This window comes from Mustela nivalis, assembly GCF_964662115.1.
Source record: "Mustela nivalis genome assembly, chromosome: 13".
Lineage (NCBI taxonomy): Eukaryota > Metazoa > Chordata > Mammalia > Carnivora > Mustelidae > Mustela > Mustela nivalis.
Window position 1 is genome coordinate 26287183 of NC_139032.1, and position 15495 is coordinate 26302677.

General features: G+C 44.6%; 1 protein-coding gene and 1 long non-coding RNA gene across 6 annotated transcripts in view; one reads left to right on the forward strand and one right to left on the reverse strand.

Moving 5' to 3' along the window:
* NTRK2 (neurotrophic receptor tyrosine kinase 2) overlaps positions 1-15495 on the forward strand; it is a 327279-nt gene that overhangs the window by 82753 nt on the left and 229031 nt on the right. The window lies entirely within an intron of this gene.
* On the reverse strand, positions 14164-14831 carry LOC309846167. Its single transcript, XR_014301757.1, has 3 exons — positions 14733-14831; positions 14543-14611; positions 14164-14423 (listed from the first exon to the last, which is right to left on the reverse strand). It is a non-coding gene; the product is annotated as an uncharacterized lncRNA (long non-coding RNA).

Below are 15495 nucleotides of genomic sequence, written 5' to 3' on the forward strand. Positions count from 1 at the left end.
TGGAGAAAATAAGTTCTTCCTCATACTGTCGATTGTCATCCACGTTATTATATCCATAGACCAAGACAGTGAATTTCCTGTGAGAGAAGCCAAGGCGGAAGCAGACAGATGACAGTGGGAGGTCTTCGTTTTCCTCAAGGCATCAGCAAAAGTAGAAGTCACTGGCTTCTTCTGTGAGCATCTGGGAGTGTTAGCGGTCTGAGGACAGAGAGAATGAGAGGGAGGGAGGGAGCGGGGGAGACAGAGAGAGAGAGAGAGAGAGACATCTTCATTCTAACTTTTTAAGTCTTTAGAACCAAGAGATTAGTATTCTGAATTGAAGGCAGAAGCGTCATCTCCACCCCACGTAGTGACAGTGGAAGGCAGGAAGGGGACATGAGTTCAGGAGTGGGGAGATCTGGGAATGAGGTGGTATTTCTGTGTGCAGTCATGGTTGTCCACTTTCGTAGTCCCGCCGAGGGTCCCACCCGAGGACAGTCCACCGCCGAGCTGAGCTTTTCCCACACTGACTTTCTGGGTCATCTCTGAGAGGAAACTGTGTGAGGACCAGAAATAACAGTGCAGGACTAAAGGGCATCTGAGGGTTCTCTCCAGCTTCAGTATCTACCATCCTGTTACACAACCATTCAGAACAATCACACACTCACTAGAAGAGTCTGCCGTGTACTTCTGATGATATCCTTTATTGTTTTGGTGTGTAATGAGATAGTCTTTCATTCTCCACTGTGGAACCACATTCTCCTTACTATTAACATAGGAAACATCATGTCTGTGTGGCAAGTTTGGACAATTTCAGAACATTCAGTGTTCGTTCCATCAGGTCAGGGTATCTCACAGGGGTCTCTCGGCTCCATTTCCTCAGGTCGCATTTCAGTTTCCAGGTGATGGTGCGGTGTGTGGGATCGTGTGGATTAAATCCTCAGGGGTCATGACATGCCACTGTGTGGAGGGGCTGAATCTGTGGCCATGGGTGGTTCATTTCTTTTTCATGTTGGTGGCTGCTATGTTGCTCACCTTCCCACTTGTCCTCAGCCACCAAATTCGGGCCAGTCACAGATACACCACCTTGTGTCCCAACCAGGTTCTGTCAGCTTCATACACGTCTCCACAGGGATATCCTTAGAGGTTTGGGACCAAGAAATTCCATAAAAATGGCCCCTGCTCTATATCTCTAGACACACTGTGGTTTCCCTCATTAATTACTCGTGCCATTATAGGCTTGGGATTGCTCTGGCTTCTTAACCACTTTTTTTTAAGGTCTTCCCAGAAAGATGAATTCAGGCTTGTTCATTTTTTGAATCTCCAACCCTGACTAAAGACTCTATGGTTCTGCCAACCCCCATATTTTATGAGGGCACAGGTTACGGGGCTCCTCTTACCTGCAGCTGACTTGCTGGGCTCCCCTCTGACTCCCTGCTTTTCTATGGGGACAGAAAGAATACGACATGTTCTTTCCTAATCCATCTTCCAAATCATTTCTGCCAGGTATGTGGATCTTGTGTTTCTCACCAGCTTTTTATGATGACATTTTCAACATGAAGAAAATTTTAAAGAATATTATAGTGAGCATCTGTATAGTCTACACTAGGATTCACCCTCTGTTTCACATTTTGCTGTTTGAAAATAAGTTGCCCGGGGTGCTTGGGTGGCTCAGTTGTTAAGCATCTGCCTTTGACTCAGGTCATGATCCCAGGGTCCTGGGATTGAGCCCTGCATTGGGCTCCCTGCTCAGCAGGAAGCCTGCTTCTCCTACTCTCCCTGCTTGTGTTTCCTCTCTTGCTGTCTCTCTCTGTCAAATAAATAAATAAAATCTTAAAAAGAAAAGAAGTTACCCATATCATGTCACTTCATACCTAAAATTCCCAGTATATTTCTCCTAAAACTAAAGACACAGTATCTCTTAAAAGCAAAACCTGATACCGATGTCATTGCACCCAAGAAAGTTAGAACAGCTCTGTAGTAACAGAGAACACCTAGTCCATCTTCAGATCCCCCCGGTGATTTGACAATGCCTCTTACAGCTTGCATTTCTTTCTTTTATTTTAATTTAAAATTCAATTAGCCAACATCTAGTGTATCATTAGTTTCTGCTGTAGTGTTCAGAGATTTACCTATTGCATATAAACAGCTTCCGTTTCAAACCGAGATCAGCTCAGAGCTCATGCATTGTATGTGGTGACTGTGCTGCTTTGGTTCTTTGGTTCCTTTCAGTCTAGAATGCTACCTTCATTTTTTTCCCCCTCTTGACATTGACTTTTTGAAGGTACCAGCCAGTTGTTCTGTAGGATGTCCTTCATTCTGGCAGTGTAAGTGACTTTTTTATTTTTCAGTATTCTTTTTTTTTAAGGTTTTATTTATTTATTTGAGAAAGAGAGCACAAGAGAGCACAAAGAAGGGGAGCTCCAGGGGTAGAGGGAGAGGCAGGCTTCCTGCTGAGCAGTGAACCAGATGCGGGGCTCCAACGCAGGACCCCAGGATCATGAACTTGAGCCAAAGGCAGACACTTAACTGACTGAGCCACCCACACTCCCCCTTTTGTGGGATTCTTTAACCTGTCATTTATCCCCTGTATTTCCTTGAAGTGGAACTTATTTCTAAAGGCTCAGTTAGGTTAGGTGTAAGTGAAATGTTGGGATGAAGTTAGGTGTAAGTGAAATGTAAGGGAAGAAGACATCATAGATGCTGTGAACTTACATTGTATCTCATTTAGAAGCACATAATGTCGGGTTGTTACACTATGAGCATAAGTTGGATTGCTTTTTAAGGAAGGTCACGACCAGATCTTTTCTTTACAAATTTAAGTTTCCCTTGGAATTGGTAAGTAATTTGTGGAGTGATAGTTAGGCATCTAGCAAATATCCTCTTCCCCTAAAATTTGAACTTACTGAGCATGGTATCTAGCTCTGGTCCTTTTCTGAAATAGTTATTTAATTTCTAAGGGTTGCAGAATGGTGTTTTTTAAATTCAGTAGTTTTATACATCCTGGCTTCCACTTGGGGGACAGGGAGCATTCTGGCCTTGACCAAAGATTTCAACTTTTTAATTTTAGTTCTACCTAAATAACTCTCCCTTGAGGCATTGGCTGATGTCCTGCTGCCTACACTGGGAAGTGTCATGGGGTTATAGAAGACTCATTATCCCAGTATATAAAAAATATTATTTTATTTTATAAAATATTATTTATTTTCTGTTTCTCAGAGTCACTGAGAAAGATATTATAGGATTATTTCTATTTTTCTTTATCACAATGATTAAATATTAACTAGGTATTAGTAACAATTGCTTTAGGATTCCCTCTTGCATTTGTGTGATGGTTGGTAGAAATAAAAATAGAAAACCGGGAGCGGGCTTAGGAGTCATCCAAAGCCTTTGTTACAGAGGTGAGGACATTGGGCCCAGGGAGCTTAAGCCACTTGCCTGAGGGTAGACACATAGCTGGTCTGTGGCTGACCCAGGGCTGTAAGCCAAGCCTTGTGACTCCAGCTTTGATGTTTTATGCTGTGAAACTAAGAAACATTATGAAGATAAATAACACTTATTTCCATCCCAAAGTCACTGCTTTCAGGCTAGTTTGTATCCCCATTGGAAGTGCCTAGCCTGTGTTTCCACTGGTAGCCATTGCCCCTGGATGATACTGTGTTTCTCCAAGCTGGGGGCATATATGATCAGTGATAATGAGATGGCTTTAGCAGATACTCAGGGGCGAACATCTTTCATTTTGATAGTTCTGTATTTATTTTACTATTTTCTAGAGAAAATATCCCTAGTGGCTCCCATCCTTGATTCCATGAAATTATTGTCTAAGTTAAGGCTTAAACTAAAAACATGAAATAAAGAAAAAATATTAGGTAAATAATTTAAATTTAAATTTTAAGAGTGTTTGAATAGGACTCTCCTCAGGCTCTGGGAATTTAATACTAAACAGAACAAAGTTTCTGCCTCATGGAGCTTAAACTCTACTGGAGGGAAGATAAGACAGAGAAAGAAATGTACAAGTAATGACAAATGCCACGAGTAAAGGACAGGAGGTAAGAGGAGGATGACAGATTCGCTGTTCATAAATAGGACAGGCCTATCTACTAAGATGACATTCAAGCCAAGAGTCAGGGCAGTGAGGAGGTGAACATGCTGATGCCCCAGGGAACAGCTTTCTAGGCAGAGGGAACAGCCAGTGCAAGAGCGAGGGAGCCGGAGGTGAGCTCTGCACATTGAAGGAGCCGCAGAGGTCAGTGTAGCTGGAAACAGTGAGGGTGGAGAGCAGTGGGAGAGACCAGAAGGGGGCAGAAATGAGCTCACGTACGGACTTCCAGGCCTTTATGGGGCTTTTGTCTGATACGGGGTCTTGGTGCAGGTGGTACTTGGGTAGGGCATACGTGTGCAAGTGTGTGTAAAGAACGCTGCTGGGGGCAGTGGTGATGTATTCATATGATGCATTCATTTCTGGCAACAAAAGATGACTTGGGGAAGGTGTTGCTGAGTAGGGTAGGGAAGAGACGAGACGCTCATGATCTAAGGTAGTGCAGAAAATTTCACGGCAGGTTCATGAACAACTTCAGGAGTATGATAGCACCCCCGCCTCCACTCTCCCCGCTTTCTCAAGATTCATACACAAATGCACACACACACACACACACACACACCTAGAGGAGGTTTTGTAAAAAGTTTGTTAGTTCTCTGCATTCCCCTGGCATTATGCTGTCATGAAAAAACATGGTTGGCAATCACGTGATTCTGGCCAGTTGTGACCAGAAGCAGGTAGGACCTAGGCTTTGGGTTGTGTCTTGAGTTTTCCTTCTGACCCTTTTCACTGAATTCACTCTGATTCCTCTCACACAGCTGAGTTCCCTCCAAGAACAGGGGTCTTACAGTTACTTTCACGGCTGAAACAATTTGAGTCAAATTCCCTCCTTTTGAAATCTCTGTTGCTATTGGGAGAAAAACACCACTGTCTAAAAACTCAAATGATACATTTTTGGAGTGAGCAGAGGCATTGTGAGGATCCCTCTGTTTTCCTTCATTATGGTGATTAAACATTAAGGAGAACCCAAGTTCTCTGCATGTGTGCCTTTCAGCTTGAGAGGCAAGGCTTAGAACTTAAGATCAGGCTGGAAGTTTCAAAGTTGTGCATTTCCAGAGAGGCAGAGAGCACTTGATTTTCCTGCTTATTGTCCTCTCAACAAATTACTAACAGCACTTTGCCACCTTGTGTACTGGATCAGTCTTTTTTTGAATCACCATGGGGTGTTGGGGTTCTATGGGCAAAAAATCCAGAGCCCCTTAAATGCATTTTTCTTTTTTGATACTTCAAACCTCATTCCTTATTTAGGAAGTATTTGATTGACTGCTACCTTTGGGGAGCTTGGACCACTTGTCCCTATACTCTGGCCCTGGGTGGTATGGAGCAGAATGTTTTGCATCAGACCCCATTAGACCTTGGGAAGTTCTCATTATTGTCAGGTAGACCTTCCTCTTTATGAACTTCCCAATATTCCCTATTTATTCTAGTCTGTTTTTTTACCCATCACCTAATGAACTTGGGGTCAGCAAATTCAATGAAACTAACCCAGACATTACCAGCAAAAAACATATTTGCAAAGAAAAATCAACCATGTGCAGACCTGCACAAGAAAACCTACCCATGGAAAACAATAGCCTCAGTGTTGGCTAATCCCATTCATTGGCATGGATTCTTGGATGATATTAATTTTGGTTTGACTTCTCCGTTTTCCCTCTGTTCTGCATCTTATACTACATATCACATTCTTTTCAATTACGAAACAATGCACGCGGAAGCCGAGAATTATAATCAGACTCTGAATTCTTGGGATTCAAACATGCCAAGAGTGGGAGACGCCAAGACTGAGGAGCTTTGTTCCTGATCTTAGCACTGACTTTAGCAAATGTCTCACCTTGGAGGAGAGTTCATTGCAGCAATTTTGTAACTGTGATAATGGTTGAGAGTTTTGTTTGAGGAAGACATTTGGTCATTCTTGGGGCACATAATGTCCCCTCTCTCACCCCTTCCCTGGATCCGTAGACTTTTTCCATTCATCTCCTGAGCTCCTGAGGTGTTCTGAGAATCCCTGAAATAGGAAACAGCCCCTGTCCCTTGGTGACAGCCATGGTGGCCACTTGCTTTTTATTTAGTTAGAATTGGGACTCCTATCTAGGTGTGAAAACTCGAGGTGCCCATTAAATTTCAGTGTCATCTTTCTGTCGGGCCCTCAGAAATTTGACATGACATTTGTTTGAACATATCTGTTTCTTTGGTGTTTGTAGGTACTCTCCTGTTCTAGTTTGGGTCCCCCAGATGTCTTGACCTAATTGCTTTAAGTTACAGATGACCAAATTATACACATTATTGGAAAATTTCAGAAGTGGGTATACGTCCTGAACCGCTCGTGACCCTAACAAATTAATGCCTGTGTTATTTAATCATTGTTTGGATACTTCATGTTTTCCTAGTAATTTAATTAATTCTCAGGTGGTCTTGTGACCCCGGCTACCGACACAATTGTCTGTCTCCATGAAGCCCCCATTACTGGGTCAGCATCCTCTTTCTACAGACAAGGGCATAGACATAGAAAAAGTTAGATATTGTTTTAATTACGAGAACTTTATTTGGATAAAGTAGAGTCTTGAATCTCTGTACTCTAGATCTGTGTTAACCAAATGCATGGATTCCGCAAGGCAACTTAAATAGCGTCCCAGACTCTCTGAGCAGCGTGGATGGTTACATGAATATGCACATGTAGGAAGAGCTGTAGAATGTTGCTGCCAGTTCTTTCCCTGGTACTTGAGTTGGCCGGCTCCCCTTCCCAGTCAGTGCTGTCTGTGCGGGGCCCGTGGCCCTCCCTTCATGACCAACAGCACTTCTTTCAGTGGAAAACCCCAACCATCATAGGTTGGAGAAGGCGTATTCTGATGCCCGAGGGCAAACCTTCAAAACGGAATTTTACACGCCCAGGAAATAGTTACTTCAAACTTAGTTCCTTGCAAATTACCGAAGAAAAATGAATGCAGTCACGGTCAAGTGCGCAGCGCTTGGTGGGGAACCAAGTGCAGCGACGGGAAGGCAGAGTCAACAAAGATACGTTTCCATGAAGCTCTCTTGATTCACGTGGCAGATATGCATCTGTGCTCCCCCGACCGCCCTCAGATTCCCTTCATGGGCCCTGGGTGCTCAGCCTGGCTTCTATGTCTGTTTGTTTCTAGACCTAACCCTTGGAACCTTCTTCAGAGTGCGAGGTTTGAGCTAACAGAGCTCCTCCCAGACCCAACACACACACACAGACACACACACACACACACACACGTGTGCACACGCACACACAAACACACAGCTGGAAGTGGCTGGTACATAAGCACCATCCCACGGTCCCACTCAACCCCTCCTTTGCTGAAGGCTGACAGGTGAAACCTGGCCAGCCTATGGGGAGTCATTTATAGGTTCTCTGCAGGATCTGTGGTGTCCCTTACACCGGAAACACCGGAGCCCCCTGCAGGATCAGACTGAGACTGTGTCCTCACCCAAATCGCAGGCTTGCTTGGTTTCTTCTTCCCTTTCCTGCCTCTCCCTCTCCCACGGAGTCTTCTTGAAATCAATTACTTGTCCATGGACCCTGTTTCCAGGTCTAATTCTGAGCAGTGGACCTAAGACAATATTTTCTGTCTAAGAAATGTAGTATTGATTGATAATTTTTATTAGTGTGTTTAAAACTATTTTTAGCTCTTGTTTGCTAATTTGGGCTCAGGTGTGCAAGTGGATGATCAAAAATTTAATTAAAAAATCAAGGGAGGTGTAGGTAAGAGTTACCAGTTATTGAGGGAAGAGGCACTGTGTGCCATGTCCTTAATACATTTTTTCTGGTTTTTCTAATAATCCTGCATTTTTGAAAAGATTTTATTTATTTATTTGAGAGAGTGAGAGAGGGAAATACCGAGAGAGAGCAGAGAAGAAGAGAGGGGCAGAAGGAGAAGCAGACACCCCGCTGAGCAGGGAGCCCTATTGGGCAGCCAGGTGCCGTTCGAGGGCCAACTGAGCATATAATTTAAGAGGTGACAAGAAGGGGGGAAGACAGGTGGAAAGATAACAGTCTTTTACAGTGGTAAGGAGTGGTGTGATATCTGCACTTGTGGCCGGATAGGGTAACGGAAAAGCACAGACCTAGGTCTGACACAAGGCTCTACTAGGTTCTCTGTGACTTGTCTGAGTATCATTTTATCTATAAAATGGGCATGCCAGCACCAACTCAGAGGATTTCTGAAGATAACCTAAAGGTTAATAAGATATTAGGTGCTCTATAAACCGCCATAAAGTTTACCTCAGAACCTTCCCGGGGTCTCTTGTCATTGGTTGTAAGGTCAGTAGCTGGGAGGGCTTGTGGTGGGGGAATAGAGAGGGTAGTAGTGGCTGTGAATCCTTGTGTTTGTTCTTTTGATGTACATTTTACTGAGGGTTTATAATGTGCCAGGCACAGGAAATATGTAAGTTTATGTAACCAGTTGCCTTCAAGAAGTTTGTGATCCAGAGGACAGCTGACACTGGAGAGGAGATTAATTCTGTCTAGAGAGACTCGGGAGTACTTCACAGGAGAGTTGACCTTCAAGTGGGGTCTTGAAGGGTGAGTAGGAGTTCACCACACAGACGTGGTGGAGAAGGAGGTGCCTGTCAAGGTCTGGAGGTTCATGTTGGGGCACTTTGGATATCTCTGGACTGTAGGGTAGGAGAAGATGGTGGCGGGAAGATGATGAGGGGTGGACACGGGCCTTCCTCTTATGCTATACAGTTTGGAATTGGTCCTAAAGTCACAGCAGAGCCACTGGGTTGAGGGATTGAGAGGGAAATCATTAAGAGGCAGGGTTAGAACATCTAAATGTGAAGAGAGATCATGTTTATGTTGATTTGGTTACTGCCAAGCCTATTTACTCTCTTCCTTGATTTGCTATTAAAGCTGTTCATTTGAGTTATAAATAACTGTACTAATTTTTAAAAATTTCTGGTCTCATGTCTTCATCTGGTTTTAATGGACTATAAATCCTTGAGTGGTCATGCTTATTAAATAACTAATGTAGAATCCATTCATTCCTTCAACAAATACTTACTGAGAGCCTGTTCGGGCCAGCCTGTAATAGACCATGGGGACAGTTATGGTCCCTGCTGGGTGGAGAAATCTCTGCAGTGAGGGAGACAGACCGTAGATTCAGAAATGTGGAAGCGTGGGTGTGGGAAGAACACAATAGTGGCCAGAGGAAGTGAGGGGTGGCTTGTCGGAAGGAAGTGACCTTTCTACCTATGAGGATGGTCAGGGTGGAGGTTCCTGTTCAGCAAATCTGAAATCTGTGTTTTTTCTGTTGCTGACTTTATTCTTCTTGCAGTCCAGGAGAAGGTTCTCTCTCTCTCCATCAGAAGGCACCATGAGAGCTATACCCACCACACTCATCGAGCGTATCTGAAGTCAGTTGTAGGCAGTGAAACTTTCTACCCTGTGTATATTTCCTTTTTTTGTGAGATTTCCTCAGAAGGATTATGATATCCACTTTCTAATCTAGAAATCAGAGAACTTGGGGCACCTGGGTGGCTCAGTGGGTTAAAGCCTCTGCCTTCGGCTCAGGTCATGATCGCAGGGTCCTGGGATCGAGCCCCATATCAGGCTCTCTGCTCAGCAGAGAGTTTGCTTCCCCCACCCCCTTCTGCCTGCCTCTCTGCCTACTTGTAATCTCTGTCAAATAAACAAATAAAAAAAATATAAATCAGAGAACTGGAGTTGAGAATCACAGCCTCTGTTTTTCCTTCTTAGCTCCAATAAGAACACTTCCCTTAGTTTCCACTTTTCTCGTGGAGTTCCTACTCTGTGCTAGGTTTTGCATGAAGTGCTTTACATAGACAGTCTCTCTTCATTCCTCAACGTGGCCTTGTGAGCGAGGCATGGTTATCTTTATTTTTTTAAATGGGGACAGTGAGGCTCAGGGAGGTCTCTTCACTTGCCCCGGGGCCATGTTCCTCCTGAGAAGCGAAGCCTGATCTGACTCAGGATAGTCATGCTTCCCGTCTCTGGCCTGGCCTCAGTCCTGCCTGTTTGTTTTCTATGACCGTTCTTGTCTCGCTGTTGATTTTCTTTCCCTGTTCATTTGGTGACTGCCATTCCTTGGGACTGACAACAGACCAATGCGGCCTGGTCGGTAGCCAGCCCTTGGAAAGGAATCTTCAGGTACGAGCGGATGGGACGAGACCCATGCCAGTCTCTGACACAATAAGTGAGGTCAGAAAAGAGGCCAGTGCCTCGTCTCCAAGAGTAGTTTTCAGTAAGTTGGACACTTTTCTGGCCAACCCTCAAGGGACATGGATTAACATCACCTCTGAATCGGAAAAGCCAGGTGGCCGAAGGGGCTCTGTGCCTGGCACTTTGCACACTTGATTTCATTTTGTCACAAAACCAAGGGCACCATCTGGTAGATGTCATTTGACTCCTTCTGTACACAAAGAGGCTGGAGGTTCAGAGAGGTTCTCTGACTTGCCCAAGGCCACAAAGCTTTTTCCAGGTAGAACTAATTTAAACAACAACAGCTTGGCTGTGGTGTCTAAAATCTTTGGGCCAGAGCTCTCTTGGAGCGATTTCCTCAGACACAAGGGGTGGGGGTGAGGCTGGTTTTGGCAGGAAGACCTGGAAAATTGCAGCCCCTCCTCCCGCTCTTGGTGAGTCATGGCGTGTAGGGGCCCGTTAAGGCTTTGAGACAGTCCTTGGTGAAGAAACCTTTGAACTCTGTGTAACCCAGGATTTCTCAAGAATATTTGACCAGAGAAGTCATTTTAAGAGGAATCGTCACCAACCTCATGAGAATAAAAGTATGTGTGGAAAACCAAATGACACCTCTCTGCCTTCCACTTGTCTTTGTGGTAGAGACAGAGGGTAGGAAGAAGAGAAGAAGTCAAAAGAAAGGCAAGGTTAAGGGCCCCTGGGTGGCTCAGTCGGTTAAGTGGCTGCCTTCAGCTCAGGTCATGATCCCAGGGTCCTGGGATCGAGTCCCACATGGGGCTCCCTGCTCAACTGGGAGCCTGCTTCTCCCTCTCCCTCTGCCTGCCGCTCTGCCTACTTGTGTTCTCTATCGCTCTGTCAAATAAATAAATAAAATCTTTTAAAAAAAAAAAGGCAAGGAATAAAGGAAAGGTGTCCCTTTGTCGTTCTCAACAAAACTGTCAAATACGTTTTCCACCTTTCTTTTACTCCTGTCCGCTCTCTCTCTCTCTCTCTGCCATGCTTTTCAAATTGGCACACCAACTTTTTCTCAAGTCAAGAAAATGAGACAGAAAGATTGATTTCTTTGGGCTTCTAGCAGTTTAACAAAAGGCCTTGAGGCTAAGAGGTCACCTCAGGGCAGGTGACCAGGAACTTACAGCCAAGATAGGAGTGAGACCTGGCGAGGAGCGCCCTCTCCCCCTCCCACCTCACTTCCCGGTGAGGACTGACTTGTTTCCCTAAGCTCCCATCACAAGCGGGTGACAGTGTGGGGACCACAACTCAGCCCTGCCTCCCTGCCCACGGGGGCCTTCCCTCAAGCACAGTTACTTTATGAAGTTAGTCCTCTGTCCACATGCTATCTTCTCTCTCCCCGATCTGCTTAGGCCATCGGCATTAGCTGAGCCAGAAATAGAGCCATCAACGGTGTGAACTGTGAAGACTGTGATTTGCCCTGTGGATTGTTTGCTTGCCGAGCTGCAGACGGCGTAACCCACAATGGTCTTCTGCATATTCCCTTCTTTGTATGGAATGTTTATCATTTGGTATAAGAATAGCTTATGACATAGATAGATTTTTTTCTGATTCAAGTTTATAAGCCGTCGCCCTCATGTATGCAGGAATTTTTTCAGTCCCTTTACTAAGCCAGTGGAGGGATTCTCAGATTTATGACTTCCTGAGTTGTCATAGGTCTTTTTATTAAGTTTATACAAATATTAGGGTGTTAATATTGTACAATATTATAATATTTTATATAAACATATAAAATAATATTATAATATAATTCATATTTATAAAATGTATAAATATATAAAATTATAAAATAGGGTGTTTATTATTATAAAAATAATAGAATTTATATTTAGTTGCTGTCAGAACCTTGGTCTCCAAGTATGGTCCTTGGACTAGTGTGCTCAATATCACTTGGAAGCTTGTTAAAAATGCAGAACCTTGGGCCTCCCCAAGACCTGCTGATTCCAACTCTGCATTTTAATGAGATTCCCAGGTGGTTTATATGCTTCTCAGAGTTTGCGGAGCCCTGCCTCAGAGTGCATGGAAGAGGTTAAGGCCAGTCATCATTTTGTTCCTGTCGTCTACTTTCACATGGGTACTTTTTTTTTTCAAGATTTTATTTATTTATTTGTCAGAGAGAGATAGAGAGAAAACAAACATGAGCAGGGGGAGTGACAGGCAGAGGGAGAAGCAGGCCCCCCGTTGAGCAAGGAGCCCGATGCGGGGACTTGATCCAAGGACCCTGGGATCATGACATGAATCAAAGGCAGATGCTTAACAGCCTGAGCCACCCAGGCGTCCTGCATGTGCGTGGGTGACAGCTCGGTAGTTTTCATCCTGGTAACTTTATTGTGAGCCGTCTTATACGCTATTGTCCAAGGGAGCTGCTGAGAATCTCTGGGGGGACACAGTGAGTCCTTATTAGATACACAGGTGTGGGATGAATCGAGCTAGAGACAGAGCTACAGACACCGATTAGTTTTTAAACGCCAACTAAGTAGCAGGCAGCAAGCACTGTGAAGAGTCTGAGATTATACTCTCCTCCTCAGCTGGCCGGTTTGCCTGCCACGATGTCACAGATGGTGGCAGAAGACAGGAGACTCCCGGGTCAGAGATAAAGGAAGGGTGTGAGCAGTTATGTGCCTGATGTCTCTGACCCGAAGCCCCGAGGGGGAGATGCAGATGAGCCCAGATGGATGCCTGCCTGTGCTGTGAATTGTGTTAGAGAAAAGGAACCCTGAGTTTAGACAATCCAGATTCTTTCCGTGGGTGGTTAACCTGCTTTCCGTTTGCTCCAGAGCCCCATCTCTATCTTCTGAGGCTGTTTGCTGGACAGACTTCCCTAAAATAATAATCCCGAACAAAAGGCACTCGGTGCCTCTCTTTGTGAGCTAGACAGAATGGGAGGGATCCATGGAGAATCATCTCCCGACCATTGGTATTAAAACATCTTTGTTTGGGGGTCTTAGGGCCAATAGATTTTTTTTGTTTTTTTTTTTGGAAGCCACAGAAGACACGTTTCCCAGTCCCCAGATTGTACTAAGGGTGTTGCTTCTGTCAGAAAGACTTCAGCGGGCAAATCACTTCCAGTCTGGTCATTCAGCTTCACTCGTCATAAGAAGGGAGAGGCTGTAGGAAGAAACCAGATGGGGTTGTGTATCCACATAGCAAGGTCACCCGTGGCTCTTCAGCGTGTCCCTTGTGCCATTCAAATACCAAACCTGTCCTTATCCTGGGCTTTGAGCAATCTGACCTAATTTAGAGAGCTCTGAAGACCCTCAGAGATGTTTGAAGGGTTGGCAAACACTGGGGAGAATAGCAGAGGCAACGTTCTCATAGAACAGTTTTGTCATCTGTAAAGGGATGGTGTTACAAAGCAGTTGATTTTCTTTTGCTCTACTTAGAGCAAAATTTTTCTGTAAGAGTTATAGAAAATTGTAAGTGCAATTCCTGCATCGACTCCTACTAGAGTTTTTCTCCACTCTCAAAGAACAATAAGAATCTGGAGAAGAGAGATCTGGAGCTGTTCCGCAAAGCAGGTGACAAACGTACTTTGGTGCATGTTTTAGCAAAAATCTCACCAGGGTGGAGCGGCGGTGGGGCCCTCATGTGTACCATTTGCTGATGGCCATGGAGGAAGGTATTCCTAACTCAGTTTATTTCAAGCTATCGAAGTGAAGTCAGCCAGCTCCCCAAATTCTTCACAATTTACCAAACCACGGCAGTCCGTCACAAAACAGTGCTCATGGGCCATTTTTTTTGGCATGACCTTTTGATCATGCACAAGGTTTGCTTGTAGGTGCTCCTCTTTTTCAAGGTCTTCTACAATAATGATGTCCTGTTTGCCTCTGGAGAGTCGTAGATAGACTTATCTTCAGGCAGGATGACAGCTGAAATGATTTTTTTTTTTTTTTAATTTCGTTTGAACAGTGTGATTTCTTTTCTTTTCTTTCTTTCTTCCCTTTTTTTCTTCTTTTTTAAAAAGTCTTCTTTTACGTTGTGGGTATCACCAGCCTGGCTGTTTGCTTCCTTTAAATAAACCAATCGCCAGCTCAGCAGAATTTCCCTTCTATGCAAGGGCCTGTAGGTGCCTTCTGATTGTTACTGGTATTTTTAGAAGAGAAGAAGTCTCCACCGGCGCCAGCCAGTGATGATTCCTTATAATTGGGTGATCTGCAGAAGCATAATGAGTCACAAAGTCAGGAACAAGGCACCTGCATCCGTGGCTGGACCGGGCGCATGGTAAATCCTCTTTGCACTAATGAGGCTTTATACCTCTTCAAGAGACTTACCCTGGAATTCCCTTTGGGCTCAGTGTGGCTGCTGAGTTCTGTGAAGTCCCTCTCGAGAGCGCTTTATTGCTGTGTGGACAGAAGAATTTTCTCAGGGAATTCAAGTGTGAGCCCCAGATGCCACCATTTCAGTGAAGCTCATGGTGAGCCAGTGCCCCCTCCCGCCCCCCGTACGGATGGCCCAGCTTACTCTGGAGGACTTGGCTTTCTGGGCACCCCTGTCATATTTCCACGTCCTAGCCGACATGCATCCCAAGTGGCGCCCGACACAGAGGAAGGCTCCTCTCTGCTGCAGCCTGCTTGCTGCCTGGAGCTCCACCTGGTGAGATGAGCTTTTCCGGGCCTCTGCCTCTTTCCCTCAGCATTTCCCAGAAGGAGGGGCCTTGACTTTAACACAGATTTGAGTCCCTCCTTCCCCCTTCCCTTGAGAGGTATTGATTGGGAGGCTTTAGTTATTTATTTATCAGGTTTATAAAATGCTCAGCTCACCAAGGTCTCTGGGCACACTGACAAGAGTAAAAATATTAATAACAATGATTTAAAAAATCCACCAAACATAGATACACATAGATAAACAGACATTCTGAAGGTTTTACGTCAGCTCCATTGGAAGTCTGATAACATTGATTTAGAACTTCCTTTGCAACTTGATTTTTCTGTATTTATAAAATGTAATTCTTTCCAAGTGGACTTGTTCTCTGTAGAAAGAAAATGCTCTGGGGCACCTGGATGGCACGGTTGGTTAAGCATCTGACTCTTGGTTTCTCCTCAGGTCGTGATTTCAGTGTCCTAGGATTGAGGCCTGCATTGGGCTCCATGCTCAATGGGGTGTGTGCTTGAGATTTTGTCTCTCCCTCTGCCCCTTCTACTTGGGCTCTCGCTCTTTAAAATAATTAAATAAATCTTTAAAACATAAAATAAGAAATTCTTTAACAAGCAAAGAGATGAAACAC